The sequence below is a fragment of the Triticum urartu genome, chromosome 2A (genome assembly GCF_056163025.1).
Source record: "Triticum urartu cultivar PI428250 chromosome 2A, HENAU_Tu73, whole genome shotgun sequence".
NCBI classification, from domain to species: Eukaryota; Viridiplantae; Streptophyta; class Magnoliopsida; order Poales; family Poaceae; genus Triticum; species Triticum urartu.
In genome coordinates this window covers 129,825,287-129,843,937 of record NC_141874.1, presented here as the reverse complement: position 1 = coordinate 129,843,937, position 18,651 = coordinate 129,825,287, and positions in this window count along the sequence as shown.

Genomic DNA, 18,651 nt, shown 5'->3' with positions numbered 1-18,651 from the left:
TCTGCTGCACTTTTTTCCTCCTCTCATGGGATTTGTAACCGCCTGCGTCCGGAAACCCAACCTTCCACGGGATGGAGCCTGGCGTGCCTGATGTCCATCCAGGGTGCTCAGGATTCCCGAGGGCCATTGTGAGCTCGTCGTTCTCTCTGTCTGGAAAGAACGTCCCTTGCTGCGCTACTTCGATATAGTGCTGAAGCTTCCTGACTGGTATGTCCATTTAATCGTTCGTCCAAATGCACTTCCCTGTTACAGGGTCCAAGGTTCCGCTAGCCCTGAAGAACAAAGTCCGGCAATGGTCTGGCGAGTTAGTTGTCTCTGGTTCGATCCCTTTATCAACCAGATCATTCTCAGTCTTGGCCCACTTAGGCCGGGCTACGAGGTAGCCACCTGACCCCGTGCGATGGTGATGCTTCTTCTTCGCAGCATTTTGCTTGTTTGTCGCCGACATCTTCTTACTCTTTTCCGATGTCTTGTGGGCCACAAATGCGGGCCAGTGATCTCTGATCTTCTCATATCTGCCCTTGAATTCTGGTGTCTCATTATTTTCGACAAACTTATTCAGCTCTTTCTTCCACCTCCTGAATAGTTCTGCCATCCTCTTAAGAGCAAAATACTTGATTAATTGCTCTTTAACTGGCTTCTCTAGTTTATGCTCTGGCGGCAGGGTGAAATTTGACTTCAGCTCAGTCCAAAGATCATTTTTCTGCATATCATTGACATAAGACACCTCAGTGTCTTCTGTAACCGGCTTAAACCATTGCTGGATGCTGATCGGGATCTTGTCCCTAACCAAAACCCCACACTAAGCAACAAATGCGCTCTTTGTCCGGAGGGGTTCAATCGGTTGGCCGTCGGGCGCGATTCCTATGATCTCAAACTTTTCATCCGAGCTCAACTTTTTCTTCGGGCCTCGTCTCTTTACCGAAGTTGTGCTCGATCCGGAGGGCTAGAAAACAGAACAAAGACTTAATTAATATATGTACATACCAAAACAATGAATGCATCAATTAGCTAGTCAGCAGAAGCTTAACTAATATATATACCTGGCCGGACTCGGTTCGGTCACCGGAGACGTCATCACGGTCTCCTTCTTGCACCGGCATTGGGTCACCGAAGCCGTCCTCACGGTCTCCTTCTTGCACCGGCATTAGGTCATTGGAGCCATCATAATCATAGCCAGCTGCTTCCAGACCATCGGTGTCGTTGAGAAACAACGAGCAGACGGCATCACTTCCTCGTGCGATTATGTCCCCCAACAACTCTTCTTGTACTTCGTCTCGGGTGGTGTCCATAGTTTCTACAAATATTGACAACATGGCAATTATTATTCAAACATGACAGATGGATATATTAGTGGCAAACGTAGAACTAATATTAATTAGTGGCCTCGACGCTGCTTCTCTAGGGTTTGGGGTGGCCTCGACGCTACTTCTCTAGGGTTTGGGGTGGCCTCGACGCTGCTTCTCTAGGGTTTGGGGTGGCTTGGACAACGCTTCAAGGATAAAAAAAGAAGAGGAAGAAGAAAAAAAAGAGGAGAAGAAAGATTAGAGGAGTAAGAACTCCTCTATTCGCCAAGGATCGCCGAGGGGTCGGGAGGTTGCCCAGTGTCAAAGGATTCAACAAAACCATGTCTTCATCATTAGGCGAAAGTAACAGGTGCATGATGGTACGAAGCTCTCCAAAGTTATTTTGGAACGGAGTCCCAGACAGGATAATTCGCTTTTTCGTACAAAGTTCAGCAAGAACCTTCCAAATATCGTTATTTGGAAGGCCTTTGCTGAAATTCGTACAAAAAGGCAAATTATCCTATCCGGGACTCGATTCCAGAACAACTTTGGAGGACTTCGTACCATCATGCCCTGGTTACTTCCGGCTAATGATGAAGCCATGGATTTCTTCAATACTTTGACACTAGGAAACCTCTCTCGACCCCTCGGCGATCCTCGACCCCTCGAACCCTCGACGACCCTGGAACCCTCGACCCCTAGACGACCCTGGAACCCTCGAACCCTAGACCCTATAGAACTCTCGAACCCTAGACCCTATAGAACCCTCGAACCCTCGACCCTTGAACCCTTAACGACCCTCGACCCTCTACCCTAGTTCCCGACCCTCGACCCCTCGGCGATCCTCGACACCCTCGTTCCTGATAAAAATTAAGAAGAAGAAGAAGAAGAAGAAGAAGAAAGAGGAGAAGAAGAAAGGAATAGCTAGAGGAGAAGATCGAAGAAAAAAAAGAAGAAAAAAAACATGAGATGAAGAAAGGAATAGTGGAGAAGAAGAGAAAATAGAATTCTATTTTCTCTTCCTCTCCACTATTCCTTTCTTCTTCTCCTCTTCTTTTCCTTCTTTTTTCTTCTTCTTATTTATTTCTCCTCTTCTTTTCCTCTCCTCTTCTTCTTTCTTTCCTCTTCTTATTTTCTTCTTTCCTATCCTTCTTTTTCTAAAATTGTAACTTTTTCATATATAAAACTTTTCTAAAATTGTAACTTTCTATATATGAACAAAAAACTTTCTATGAACAAAAAAACATTTTTAACATATATATTTAGCAAATTCTAGCCACATACATCACATACACATATACATTATAGCCACATACACATATACATCACATATGAACAAAAAAATAAACTAATAAAAATAAAAAAACATATTGCAACATATGAACAAAAACATATAGCCACATACATACACATACATTATATATATATCAAAAAATTTAACTAATAAAAAAAGTGCTGGCGCCGGCGGGGCAGAGGGGCATGGCGGCAGCGGTGGTGCCGGCGGGGCAGGGCAGGGTAGGGGCACGGGAGCGAGCCAAGGCAGGGGCGCGAGGCAGGTGCTCACAGAGGGGTGGTGGAGCACGGCGGGCGGCGTCGGGGCGCGGGGACCACGGTGAGGAGGTGGGCGGCGACGGCAAAGTTGAGCAGCCTGACGGCGTCAGAGGCGGCGACGACGGTGAGGTGGACCAGCCTGACGGCGTCGGAGGCGGCGGCGACGATGAGGTGGAGCAGCCTGACGGCTCGGCGGCGACGGCGACGAGGCAGAGCAGCGGGCGTCGGGCGGAGAAGAAAGGGATGGATTTGGTCGAAAACTGCTAAGTGCTGTATATATAGCAAGAGCATTGGCCCCGGTTCGTGAAACCAACCGGGACTAATGCCACCTTTAGTCCGGGTTGGTGCCACCAACCGGGACCAAAGGCCAATTTTCAGCAGCCCAAAGGGCGGGAAGCAGCGGCCTTTGGTCCCGGTTGGTGGCACCAACCGGGACTAAAGAGGGGGATTGGTCACGGTTCGTGGCACCAACCGTGACCAATGCCCCCTTTAGTCCCGGTTGGTGCCACCAACCGGGACCAAAGGCCTTGTGCTGCCCCGCGCCCAAATGTTTAGTCCCACGTCGCTAGTTGAGAGGGAGCCGCACCTGTTTATAAGGTGCGGTGCGCCTTCCCTCTCGAGCTCCTCTCTAAAGCAGGCTTTCGGGCCTAACCGTGCAATGTGTGCCTGTGGGCCTACTGGGCCTCCCGCGGGCCTGAATCCTGGCCCATGGTAGGGTTTCTAGTCGTATTCAGGCCGTGGGTGCCCAGTAGGAGGCACTTTTTTTGTTTTTTTTGTTTCTACTTACAACAAAATACTTATTGTTGCTATATTTAATTTTTTTTCCAGTTTTTTTGTTATGTTTTCTGTATTATTTATTTTCATTTGTTTTTTTCTTTATTTTTTAATTCTTTTTGCTTTTAGGTCAGCAAAATTATAAACTTTCTGTTGCTTTATTTATTTTATTTTGTTTCTACTTACAACAAAATACTTATTGTTGCTATTTTTTCCAGTTTTTTTGTTTTGTTTTCTGCATTATTTATTTTCTTTTGTTTTTTTCTTTATTTTTTTATTCTTTATTCTTTTAGTTTTAGAAAAATTATAAACTTTCTGTTAGTGCCATTAGTTTTCAAATTTGAAAACACTTTTTTAGTTTTTTAGTTTTCTTTGTTGCTTTATTTATTTTATTTTGTGATTAACTTTACTATAAAAATAGTTTTTTTCCTGTTTTTTGATTTGTTTTTTGCATTATTTATTTTCTTTTGTTTTTTGCTTTAATTTTTAATTCTGTTTGCTTTTAGGTTAGCAAAATTATAAACTTTCTGTTAGTGCCATTAGTTTTAGAAAAATTATAAACTTTCTGTTAGTGCCATTAGTTTTCAAATTTGAATAGTTAAAATTCGAATTCTTTGAAAATTGTTTGAATCACAAGTTTGTGATTAACTTAATAAAAAAATGAGAATTGATGCACTTATAGAGAAAATTCAACCTAAATTCCTAGTAAATTTCTATGAATTTCAGAGAAATTCACTATGAATTTAGGTTAAACTTTTTTCTATTAGGGCATCTATTTTCACTTTGAGAGGAGCTCAACAAGGTAGAGGGGGAAGGGCTTATAAACCGGTGTGAGACCCCTTCGGTTGGCGAGGTGGGACTAAACTCTGCCCGCAACGAGGACCAACCCTTTAGTCCCGGTTTGTGGCACAAACTGGGACTAATGGTCATGGGCCAGGGGCGAGGAGCAAAATTATAAACTTTCTGTTAGTGCCATTAGTTTTAGAAAGTTGGCTTGGGCCAGGGACTTATGGTCATGGTATTACGAGGGCCGAACCATAAGACATGAAAGCATTTCAAATGAACTCTAAAAAGTTGAAAGTTGGCATGGTATCATAATTTCACCCACATAGCATGTGCATGTACAAAACGGACAATGGTAGCATGTTCGTGTGTTACAAAGTTGGCATGGTATCATCATAATAGTTGTGGGAGAAAGTCTTCACTTTTTCTTCGCTTGTGTCATTTGCTTATTGCGCCGTAACCATGGATAATCTTCATTGTTTATCAGGATGCTTGGGTCAGCCTTGACATTGAAGGGAGGAATTTCATGAAACTTTTCATAATCTTCAGACATGTCTTTCTTGCCGTCCACTCCCAGGATGTCCCTGTTTCCTGAAAGAACTATGTGGCGCTTTGGCTCATCGTATGATGTATTCGCTTCCTTATCTTTTCTTTTTCTCCGTTTGGTAGACATGTCCTTCACATAGATAACCTGTGCCACATCATTGGCTAGGACGAATGGTTCGTCAGTGTACCCAAGATTTTTCAGACCCACTGTTTCCGTACTGTGGGTCTACCTGTACCCCGCCGCCTATCAGATTGACCCATTTGCACTTAAACAAAGGGACCTTAAAATCAGGTCCGTAGTCAAGTTCGCATATGTCCACTATGTAACCATAATATGTGTCCTTTCCGCTCTCGGTTGCTGCATCAAAGCAGACACCGCTGTTTTGGTTGGTGCTCTTTTGATCTTGGGAGATCGTGTAAAATGTATTCCCATTTATCTGATATCCTTTGTAAGTCAATACAGTCAAAGATGGTCCCCTGGACAACAAGTACAACTCATCACAAATAGTGTTGTCACCTCTGAGACGTGTTTCCAACCAACTGCTGAAAGTCCTGATGTGTTCACATGTAATCCAGTCGTCGCACTACTTCGGGTGTTTGGAGCGCAGACTGTTCTTGTGTTCATCGACATACGGGGTCACCAAGGTAGAGTTCTGTATAACTGTGTAGTGTGCTTGAGACCAAGAATATCCGTCCCTGCATATTATTGAGTCTCTTCCAAGAGTGCCTTTTCCAGTCAGTCTCCCCTCATACCGCGATTTAGGGAGACCTATCTTCTTAAGGCCAGGAATGAAGTCAACAGAAAACCCGATAACATCCTCTGTTTGATGGCCCGTGGAGATGCTTCCTTCTGGCCTAGCACGGTTACGTACATATTTCTTTAGGACTCCCATGAACCTCCCAAAGGGGAACATATTGTGTAGAAATACGGGCCCCAGGATGACAATCTCGTCGACTAGATGAACTAGGACGTGTGTCATGATATTGAAGAAGGATGGTGGGAACACCAGCTCGAAACTGACAAGACATTGCGCCACATCACTACTTAGCCTTGGTACGATTTCTGGATCGATCACCTTCTGAGAGATTGCATTGAGGAATGCACATAGCTTCACAATGGCTAATCGGACGTTTTCCGGTAGAAGCCCCCTCAATGCAACCGGAAGCAGTTGCGTCATAATCACGTGGCAGTCATGAGACTTTAGGTTCTGAAACTTTTTCTCTGGCATATTTATTATTCCCTTTATATTCGACGAGAAGCCAGTCGTGACCTTCATACTGAGGAGGCATTCAAAGAAGATTTCTTTCTCTTCTTTCGTAAGAGCGTAGCTGGCAGGACCTTTATACTGCTTCGGAGGCTTGCCGTCTTTTTCGTGCAAACGTTGCAGGTCCTCCCGTGCCTCAGGTGTATCTTTTGTCTTCCCATACACGCCCAAGAAGCCTAGCAGGTTCACTCAAAGGTTCTTCGTCACGTGCATCACGTCGATTGAGGAGCGGACCTCTAGGTCTTTCCAGTAGGGTAGGTCCCAAAATATAGATTTCTTCTTCCACATGGGTGCGTGTGCCTCAGCGTCATTCAGAACAGCTAGTCTACCGAGACCCTTTCCAAAGATTACGTAGTGTAAATCATTGACCATAGCAAGTACGTGATCACCGATACGCATGGCGGGCTTCTTCCGGTGATCTGCCTTGCCTTTGAAATGCTTGCCTTTCTTTCGACATTGATGGTTGGTCGGAAGAAATCGACGATGGCCCAGGTACACATTCTTCCTGCATTTTTCCAGGTATATACTTTCAGTGTCATCTAAACAGTGCGTGCATGCGTGGTATCCTTTGTTTGTCTGTCCTAACAGCTTACTGAGAGCGGGCCAATCGTTGATGGTCACGAACAGCAATGCCTTAAGGTTAAATTCCTCCTGTCTGTGCTCATCCCATGTACGTACACCGTTTCCCTTCCACAGCTATAAAAGTTCTTCAACTAATGGCCTTAGGTACACATCAATTTCGTTGCCGGCTTGCTTAGGTCCTTGGATGAGAACTGGCATCATAATGAACTTCCGCTTCATGCACATCCAAGGAGGAAGGTTATACATACATAGAGTCACGGGCCAGGTGCTGTGATTGTTGCTCTGCTCCCCGAAAGGATTAATTCCATCCGCGCTTAAAGCAAACCATACATTCCTTGGGTCCTTTGCAAACTCATCCCAGTACTTTCTCTCGATTTTTCTCCACTTCGACCCGTCAGCGGGTGCTCTCAACTTCCCATCTTTCTTTCGGTTCTCACTGTGCCATCGCATCAACTTGGCATGCTCTTCGTTTCTGAACAGACGTTTCAACCGTGGTATTATAGGAGCATACCACATCACCTTCGCAGGAACCCTCTTCTTGGGGGGCTCGCCGTCAACATCACCAGGGTCATCTCGTCTGATCTTATACTGCAATGCACCGCATACCGGGCATGCGTTCAGATCCTTGTATGCACCGCGGTAGAGGATGCAGTCATTAGGGCACGCATGTATCTTCTCCACCTCCAATCCTAGAGGGCATACGACCTTCTTTGCTGCGTATGTACTGTCGGGCAATTCGTTATCCTTTGGAAGCTTCTTCTTCAATATTTTCAGTAGCTTCTCAAATCCTTTGTCAGCCACAGCATTCTCTGCCTTCCACTGCAGCAATTCCAGTACGGTACCGAGCTTTGTGTTGCCATCTTCGCAATTGGGGTATAACCCTTTTTTGTGATCCTCTGACATGCGATCGAACTTCAGCTTCTCCTTTTGACTTTCGCATTGCGTCCTTGCATCGACAATGACCCGGCGGAGATCATCATCATCGGGCACATCATCTGGTTCCTCTTGATCTTCAGCAGCTTCACCCGTTGCAGCATCATTGGGCACATCGTCTAGTTCCTCTTGATCTTCACCATCTCCCCCCGTTGCAGCATCACCGTATTCAGGGGGCACATAGTTATCATCGTACTCTTCTTCTTCGCCGTCTTCCATCATAACCCCGATTTCTCCGTGCCTCGTCCAAACATTATAGTGTGGCATGAAACCCTTGTAAAGCAGGTGGAAGTGAAGGATTTTCCGGTTAGAGTAAGACCTCGTATTCCCACATTCAGTGCATGGACAACACATAAAACCATTCTGCTTGTTTGCCTCAGCCGCATCGAGAAACTCATGCACGCCCTTAATGTACTCGCAGGTGTGTCTGTCACCGTACATCCATTGCCGGTTCATCTGCGTGCATTATATATAATTAAGTGTCCAAATTAATAGAAGTTCATCATCCCATTAAAACCAAAGTGCATACCTAGTTCTCATCTAACAACATATAGCTCTCCAGAGCATCTAATTAATTGAAACATACATTGAAACTATGTAAAACATTTCAATGCAAAAACAAATGCGATCATAATCGCAACCAAGGTAACAATTGATCCAACGGCATAATGATACCAAGCCTTGGTATGAATGGCATATTTTCTAATCTTTCTTATCTTCAAGCGCATTGCATCCATCTTGATCTTGAGATCATCGACGACATCCGCAACATGCAACTCCAATATCAGCTTCTCCTCCTCAATTTTTTTATTTTTTCCTTCAACAAATTGTTTTCTTCTTCTACTAAATTTAACCTCTCGACAATAGGGTCGGTTGGCATTTCCGATTCACATACATCCTACATAAATAAAATCTATGTCACGTTGGTCAGCATAATTTTCATAAACAATAAATGAACCAATAGTTATAAAGATAATATATATACCACATCCGAATCATAGACAGGACGAGGGCTGACGGGGGCGGATACCAAAACCATCACACTATATAAGATGCAATAATAAAAGTAAGAAAATAATACAAGTATCTATGTAAACATACAAGTAAGAATAGTTTTCCTTTCAGAAAGAAGATAAGAACAAGAGGCTCACCACAGTGGTGCCGGCGATGAGCACGGCGCGGGTGATCGACGGCGATGAAGACGGGGACGGGGTGTGACGGACCGCTAAATCTAGACAAATATTATGGAAAATGGAGCTTGGAGGTCGAGCTTGGAGAGGAGAAAGCTTAAGTAGTGTGGCTCGGGCATTCCACCGAACACCTTGTGTGCATAGGAGGTGAGCTAGAGCACCACCAAGCCCTCTCCCCCTCGGCCAGAGCAAAACAGAGCACTGGGGTGCTCTGCTCGCGAGCGAGGGGTATATATAGGCACCTCATTGGTCCCGGTTGGTGACATGAGCTGGGACTAAAGGGGAGCCTTTGGTCCCGATTCAAGCCACGAACTGGGACCAATGGTGGTGGGCCAGGAGCGAGGCCCATTGGTTCCGGTTCATCCCACCAACCAGGACCAAAAGGTCTAGATGAACCGGGACCAATGGCCCATGTGGCCCGGCCGGCCCCCTGGTGTGACACTCCAAAAATTTTAATTTGGTTTTCATCAAAAAAAATTGTTGGATTTCTTTTTTTAAAAGAAGGCATTTAAAATTTCTTTCCCAGAAAACCTTCCTCTTAAAAACTACCTTTTCTTTGGCAAGGATTTTTTATTTTTAAAACTATGGTGTTTGATATTTTGAAACTTCTTCTCTGTCGGTTTCCTCTCAAAATTTCCTTGGGAGTTTAATCTTTTTCTTTTAAAAAGAAACTCTATGAAAATTTGGGATTTTCATATCTTGTTAACCACCCATGACTTGGTATTTTTGCCCATGTGATAAAACCCCTCCAAAACCTCCCCTCCTCCTTGAAATCAACCTAAGATCTCTGTCCCAACTCATCCAAGCAAGTTTTGGATTTTATTCTAATTATTTTTCCCCTCAAATCATTTTTGAAAATTATTTGGAGCCTGAGTGATTTTCTAAGCAAGTACCCTTTTGCTTTTGAGTTTTTACCTCAAACCAACTCTCCTGGATAGTTCTTTGAACCCACAACCCAGAACCATCTTGATCCACTCCTCCCCTTTTCAAAAATTTCAAAATTCAGTCTCTGCAAGTTTGGACCAGATTTGCCAAATTTGGTGAAATTCATATCTACACTTCTCCAAAAATTCCACAAAAATTCAGGCAGCCTACTTGAGCAATGAGAAGCCACTACACCAAAAATCAGCTCAAGGAAAAATTCCCAGAGGCCAAAAACATTCTGTCGAACACCTGAGCTGCACTGTTCCTTTGCATTTTCAGAAATTCAGAAAAGTTCAGAGACGCCGCGCCGTTTCTTCGTCAGTGATCGGTCACCGTCCACAGTGCGCTTGGCGCGTTGTGCGCGGCCTCTTCTCCCTAGCCAGCACCCCCGCACGTGCGCTTGGCGTCTTCCTGGCGTCGGTGGCGCCCCTGGCCGCCCGCGCCGGCATGTCTTGCGGCGGCCGAAACCCCGTTACAGCCGACAGGGAACAAGAACGGCGGCTCAACGCCGTTCCGCGCCGCCCCGTTCTGTCGAGCTCGCCCTAAGCATCAAATCCCAGCCGGGTTAGCACCTAAATGGAGCCAGTGGACCTCCGTGATGGCGCCCAACTCCCTAAGCACCCCCGACCGAGCTCTGCGTCGCCGTAATCTTCACCGGAGACCCCCGTTCACGGCCACCGCCTCGGACCGCCTATATAAAGGGCCCCCGAGCTCACCCTCGTGCACGCATCATCTCTACACCTCACCAAAGCCCCGCCAGGCCACCAGGAGGACCTCGAGGAGGTCTCCTCCCCCAACTCCGGCCGCCCCGATCCGCCTCGGCCTCCACCACGATTCGCTCTGGTGAGGCCGTCTCCGGCGCCCTAACCCCATCAGTTACTCCCTCTAGCTACCAGGAGCCTAACCCCCTCCTCAATTTGATAACTGCAGCTCTCTCCGACGAGCCCCTCGATCACCCGAGCCGCCGTCCGCCGGAGCAAGGCTCGCCGCCGACGTGGTACTCGCCGGCGACCACCACCACCACCAACCGACGCGGAAGGGTGCACTGAACACGGAGGTACCCTCCGATCTCCCTACCTCACCGTGGATCGCCGCCGGCGACCACCGCAGCTCTCGGGCGCCGACGAGCTTCGTTCCCCCCCCCCATTTGAAAGTTTAAACCTGACGAGTGGGACCCCACCGTCAGCCTCTCTGCCCTCTCTATTGAATCGTTTTCTGGAAGCGCCTTCGGCAAAATGCGCTTTTCCCTCTGGGCTGGCGTATTCTATACGGAAACGTTTTCTGTTTTTATGAGCTAGCCCCTGGGGACTTTCTGTTTCATTACAGATGAGTCCCTGGACAAAAACCTTTATAACTTTTAAACAGAATAATATTTTTGATTGATTCTTTTTCTATTCTCTTCAGATTTTTGTCTAGCTTTTTATCATATTTATTTGAAAAAATTTTGGAATACTTTTTGTGCACCTCGTGGTATTTACGATAGCACATATATTTTCTTTATACCGTAGATACCGAAGGAGGTGACGGAACCGCAAACTTCACCGAGCTAGGCTCCGACTACTCCGAACCAGGCAAGCTTGTTTGAACTTTTGATATGATGAGTGTCTTGGTATGTTTTGCATTTTAGTTAGTCTCATGGCATGTTGAAGAGCATACCGATGAACGTTATTTCCATGCATTGATGAGGTAACTGAGTTCGATGATCCATAAGTGGATCGATGTGAGTATGAATGGCCATGTGTTGGCATGAGGATGGGTAAGATGGCAGTGTTGTAGCATGCCAGTCTTATGCCAGACTATTTGACTACAGTGTCAAACCGTATCGATCCAATTCCTCCTTTTTCCTTCCCTGTACTACCACATGTTTTCCGCAAGGAATATGGCTTATTAAGTTGCAAACCGCTTTCCTGGTACACACCAAAAGGAGAGGCCGTGATGATGGTTCCATGGCCCTGGATTAAAGCCAGTCATCCGGTCAGGGGGCATGGGTGTTTCCGGTTGGGACCGAGAGGGGGGCACCCCTTAGAGCGCGCGTATATAAATTTGATCCCATGCTATTCGAGATTGTGATCTCCCCGTCTCAAAAGTTTTTCTTGGACGATGTCTAGGGTGATTCCTAGCATCGAGAGGTAGGATGGGTGTGTACTGGTTAGCTGTGTTTTCTTCCGAAATACCGTAAACGGAACTAGTCCTTCGTGACTACGGAAATCCGTTGGCTGTGGGAAATTTTTGTACAACCTCTGCAGAGTCATATATTCCTTGAATCATCTATTCCATGTCCAAGTTCAACATTATCTTATCCTGACAAGTGCCAGTTTTGATGACAGAGACTCCGGTGAATCGTATGAGTGCTAATTCCGGTTGAATGATTATTCATGTGGATGGACTAACCCGTTTATTTTCATGAATTGAATGTTGATTATGAGTATTATTTACTTGTGAATAAAAGCCCTTTCTGTGATGTCGTTCAGACGTCCGACTGTGGCATTTCTTTTAAAGCCCTTTCTGTGATGTCGCTCAGACGTCCGACTCTGGCATTTCTTTTAAAGCCCTTTCTGTGATGTCGCCCAGACGTCCGACTGTGGCATTTCTTTTAAAGCCCTTTATGTGATGTCGCTCAAACGTCTGACTGTGGCATTTCTTTTAAAGCCCTTTATGTGATGTCGCTCAGACGTCCGACTGTGGCATTTCTTTTAAAGCCCTTTATGTGATGTCGCTCAGACGTCCGACTGTGGCATTTCTTTTAAAGCCCTTTCTGCGATGTCGCTCAGACGTCCGACTGTGGCATCATTTCCTTCTATTTATTTGTTCACCTTTCGAGGCGTCGCTTCAGACACCCGGTCGGTTTTCATTTATGTTTTTTGGTATTTCAGGCGGACTACCGCCGTTTCCCTTTTTACTTACTTCGTTATGCTAATTTTTGAATATACATTGGTGAATTAATCGTGACGCATTCATGCATGCATTTGTTATATCTTACGTCCGAACTGTCTTGCGAGTACTTTCAAAGTACTCACTGACATGTTGATTTGGCCAGATGCTGACGAAGGAGATCTCATGGATGAAGAGTTCGATAGCGAGTCCGACGCCTAGAGGAATCCCAGTCAGTCTCGTGCGACCCTGGATTTGGTCACTGTATTATATCCGCTTCCGCTACCAAATAAATTCATCGAGCCTCACCTCGACGCTCGATGAGATGCCAGTTTTAGAGTCATGTATCCCACTCCCCGCTGTGTTTTTCCACCACCGCCCTATCCTCGAGTCAGTAGTATGCCTCCACACCACTGTGTCATGTCCGCCATTATGTATAATTATTGGCGTGCTTGTAATAATTTGGTTGAGCTGCCGTGGCTCGACCCTGTAATATATTTTATGCTACTGGCTTATTGTATCAAGAATTTGTCTACCGGTAAGGAGAATTTTTCTCATACCGGACTCAAAAGATTGGTTTCTCAATAAATATTTTATTGGAAAACCGGTCGTGAAAAGCTTGGTATCAGAGCCAGGCTGACTGTAGGAAGCCACTAGGTGCGATCGCTAATTGGTTATTGGCATGTTTGAGCCTTTTTCTTATTTTCTTGATTGTAGTCATTTTCTATCAGTCAGCATAAATTTATGATCTAACCATGCAGAATTTTTGCCTACTTTTGTAGATGGCCGACAACAGCTGCGAGTCTCAGACCTTCGCCAACGTGCCCGATGGGTTCGTCAAGCTTCTTTCCTTCATCGTTCAGGTCGCGATGGGGCCATCTGTGCGCCCAGTCTTCACACTCTGCCAGCACCGAGTCAACGACAGTCTGACCATGCACCAGGTCACGGTGCAATTCAAGGGAGGGTGTGGTGAGTTACGCCGCTTCCGGTTCTTGGGAAGAGCCATGCCTACGGAGAAGCATGCTATGCAGATGGCAGCCCGCGAGGCGATAGCTCGTCTCAGGGATGTCCTCCCCGTGATGAAGACTCGTCGTTACCGTTATCTTCCATGCCATGTGCCTTACACCTATCACTACGCATTCTCCTGCCCCAGAGGAGAACGAGACGAGGCTTTTGAGATGCTTATTGAGTATCTCCGGGCCCTGGAGGCAGCCTTCGACAACCTGGTGGATGACTTCGTGGCTGCCCGCATGGACTCAGTTCATGGTTGTGCTGCCAACAGGAGGGAGCTCCTACCCACCGCACCGCCACTGACTTGGGTCTCGTCCTCAGCATCTTATGCCCCTACTCGTCGCCTGCCTACCGCCGAAGAGTTCAACCAAGTTATTGCGCCCACTCCAGCGCGCACTGCACCACCCTGCGCGCCCACTCCTGTTCGTGTTGCTCCGCCCCTGGCACCCGCTCCATCCACTCAGCGCAACACTACACATAAGGAGCCTATTAGCGAGGAGGAAGTCGAGTCTCCAGCCTCGCTACGCCTCACCCTCGGCAGGGCAAAGGAGGTCGTCAACATCTCCGCCTGAGTACGCTTAGCCGCCATGCATGTACTGCTTTGTATGATATGCTTATATGTACATAGGTTGTGAGAAATAGCCTATTTGCGCATCATGTAGGATCTGGAGAAGTGCACTAGCCTAAATAACATGTCAGGATTATGTACGCATATCCTGAGTGACGTATTGTATAATTACCGCCCGCGTGTAAGATATGTAATGAGCAGTCCTTCTCCGTGCGCAAATCGATTTGTTTTTCTTGAGTAAGCTTGGTTATTTAATTTTTATTTTCCAGCCTTATGCATTTATGAAATCGTCTTTGCGACTCTTTTCGCTTTTCTTATGGATTTTACAAAATATATCCCCAGAGTGAAAAATGTCTTGTCCTTGGACTCGCTCCATGCCAACTCCACCAGAGGAAAATTATGATACACAACCAAGCAACGAGTTCACTCAGGGACAGTCAAGCCAACAGGGCAGTTGATCGGCACTTTCACAAATGTGCCGCCTTTATGAGCAGAGTCAGCAACAACATCGGGAAATGATGAACCAAGTCATCAACATGGGAAATCACCATGGGCAGTATCAGCAGCATTCCAAGTTATCTGAGCTACAGAAGACACGCCCCCAAACATTTTCTCATACTGACAAACCTCTTGAGGCCGAGGATTGGCTTCGAGATATGGAGAGAAAATTGATTATTGCAAAATGTTCAGATCTCGAGAAAGTACTATATGCTCCGCACTATCTCACAGGAGCAGCTGCATCATGGTGGGAGAATTTTCTGCACATGCACCCCAACGAAAATGATATAACCTGGGATGATTTCAAGGAAGGTTTCCGCGGTGCACACATTCCCAAGAGTATTATGAAAATCAAGAAGAGAGAATTTGATGACCTCAAACAAAGGAACATGACAGTGTCAGAATACAACGGTCAATTTACTCTATTGTCCCACTACGCCAATGAAGAACGTATGACTGAAAGCAAGAAGATGGAGAAATTCCTTGACGGTCTGGCGCCCGCGCTTAAATGCCAACTGGTCGTTCACACTTTTCCAGATTTTAAGACACTAGTGGACAAAGCTATTACTCTGGAAAATGAGAGACGTAGCTTGGAAGATTTACGTAAGCGAAAAAGAGACCAGACTACTCTTGCACGCAACCACCGAAGCAGGACAGATTTTCAGAAAGGTGGGACACACAAACCTACGACAAACACCTCTCGCCCAATCAAGAATTTCCATGCAAGGGACAAAGAGTTCACATATCGCCCAGGCGTTACTTGCTACGCTTGTGGAGAAGAAGGGCACTACGCCAAACAGTGCCCCAAGCCAAGGAACTCGACCCCGAAGCCAAACAATGGTGGAAATAATCCAGCACCCAAGCGCAACAATTTCAACCCCAACAACAACCACAGGAAGGGTCATCTAAACCACGTAACCAAAGAGGAAGCACAAAACGCTCCGGATATCGTACTCGGTACGTTTCCTGTCAACACAATACCTGCAACGGTTTTGTTTGATTCTGGAGCTTCTCACTCATTCATTTCGAAAAGTTTTGCTTTGCAAAATAATTTTTCGATGTTGATCATCAAGTCCCCTGGGATTCAGCAAGTTACTCAGAGTTACTGTCAGAATGTGGTTATTGAGTTCGAAGGATTGAAATTTTACGCCAATCTTATTGTGTTGGAAAATAAAGGACTGGATGTCATCCTAGGGATGGACTGGTTAACCACCAACAAGGGTTTTATTGACTGTTTCAACCAGACCGTAATTCTCACGTATCACCACGGGAAGACAATAAAAGTACCAGCCAAGGAAAGAAAAATACACTGGCAGCCAAGATTGAATAAGGTGGACGTTTCTGAGTTAAGCAAGGTTCCAGTGGTATGTGAATTTCCAGATGTATTTCCCGAAGAACTACCAGGCATGCCACCGGACCGAGAAATAGAATTCAGCATTGAGCTAGCACCAGGAACCACCCCCATATACAAGAAACCATACAGAATGGCACCATCCGAATTGATTGAGTTGAAGAAACAAAAAAAGGAATTACTGGACAAGGGATATATTCGAGCCAGGTCCTCACCTTGGGGATCACCAATTTTATTTGCCAAAAAGAAGGATGGAACACTAAGATTGTGCATAGACTACCGAGCACTTAACATGGTCACAATCAAGAACAAATACCCGATGCCGCGAATAAATGATTTATTTGATCAGCTCGCTCAGGCCAAGGTATTCTCAAAGATTGACTTAAGGTCAGGATATCATCAATTAAAAGTACGAATAGAAGATATCCCCAAAATAGCCTTCACCTCCAGATATGGACTATATGAGTTCACAGTTATGCCTTTTGGGCTAACTAATGCCCCTGCATATTTTGTTCACCTCATGAACAAAGTATTTATGAAGTATATGGACAAGTTCGTTGTGGTATTCATCGACGATATTCTAGTATACTCCAAGACACCAGAAGAGCACGCGGAACATCTCAGGATTGTGCTAGGAGAACTCAGAAAACACCAATTGTATGCCAAGTTCAGCAAATGCAAATTTTGGCTAAGACAAGTAGGCTTTCTAGGCCACGTGCTGACCCAAGACGGTATCGCAGTGGACCCGGAGAAAGTCAGGGCCATACTTGACTGGAAGGCACCAGCCAGCGTAACGGACGTACGAAGTTTCTTGGGAATGGCAGGATAATACCGCAGATTTATTGAAGGATTCTCCACCCTAGCCAAGACAATGACGCAGTTACTCAAGAAAGACAAGAAGTTTGAATGGACAGAAGCCTGCGAAAAAAGTTTCCAGGAGTTAAAACGGAAATTAACTACAGCACCGGTATTAATTGTACCCGACATACACAAGAATTTTGAAGTGTATTGTGACGCGTCCAGAAAGGGTCTCGGACGCGTGTTGATGCAAGAAGGCAAGGTTGTCGCATACGCTTCACGACAACTCCGCAAGCATGAGGAAAATTATCCCACTCATGACTTAGAAATGGCAGCAGTTATTCATGCACTTAAGGAATGGAGACATTTCTTACTTGGGAATCGATGTGAAATATACACGGACCATAAAAGTCTCAAATATATTTTCACACAGCCAGAACTAAACTTACGGCAACGACGCTGGTTGGAATTGGTAAAGGATTATGATGTTGGTATCCACTATCATCCAGGAAAAGCAAATGTAGTGGCCGATGCTCTTAGTCGGAACCCCAGCTCCGACAAAAATAGTCTGCAAAGCTTAAGGCCTGAATTCCAACAAGAATTTGCCAAACTCAACTTGTCAATGATCATGGAAGGCACCATATCAAACTTGGAAATAAAGCCCGACCTTGTGGAGAGAATTAAAGAAGCTCAGCCCGGCCACCCCAGTATTGAAGGAATTAAAAGAAAGGTGAGTATGGGCAAGGCCTCGGAGTTCATCATAGGCGATGATGGAATATTACGGTACGAAGACAGACTCTGTGTGCCAAACATAGAAGACCTCAAACAGCAAATCCTAGCTGAAGCACACACCACTCCATATTCAATCCACCCTGGAGGAACCAAAATGTATAAGGACATTCAGGAAAGATTTTGGTGGCACGGTATGAAGAGGGACATAGCCACATTCGTTGCATGTTGCGATTCTTGTCAACGCATAAAAGCTGAACATCAGAGACCAGCCGGACTACTGCAACCAAACAAAATACCTGAGTGGAAATGGGATGAAATAGGGATGGATTTTATTGTCGGACTACCTCGGTCACGACACGGGAATAATGCCATATGGGTCATCACCGATAGATTAACCAAGGTGGCACATTTTATTCCAGTGAAGGCAACCTACAACACTCAGAAGCTTGCCAGGATTTATCTCTCCCGTATAGTTTGTCTACATGGAGTCCCGAAGACTATAATATCCAACCGAGGCACTCAATTTGTCTTGAAATTCTGGGATCATTTACAACAGGCTCTGGGAACTCAATTGGCCTTCAGTACAGCCTACCATCCCCAGACTGATGGACAGACTGAACTCGTAAACCAAATTTTAGAAGACATGCTGAGAGCATGTGTCCTCACCTATGGAACCAGTTGGGAGGAAAGTCTGCCATATGCTGAGTTCGCATATAACAACAGCTACCAGGCCAGCCTGCGAATGGCACCTTTTGAAGCCCTATACGGACGGAGGTGTCGTACCCCGCTAAATTGGTCAGAGACCGGAGACAGCCGTATCTTCGGCCCAGACATGCTCAAAGAAGCCGAGGAAAAAGTCAAGCTAATCAGGGACTGACTCAAGACTGCTCAAAGCCGACAGAAGAGCTATTACGATCAGAAACATCGTGGGGTCAATTTTGAACCCGGTGAATTTGTGTACCTACGAGTATCACCCATGAGGGGACTG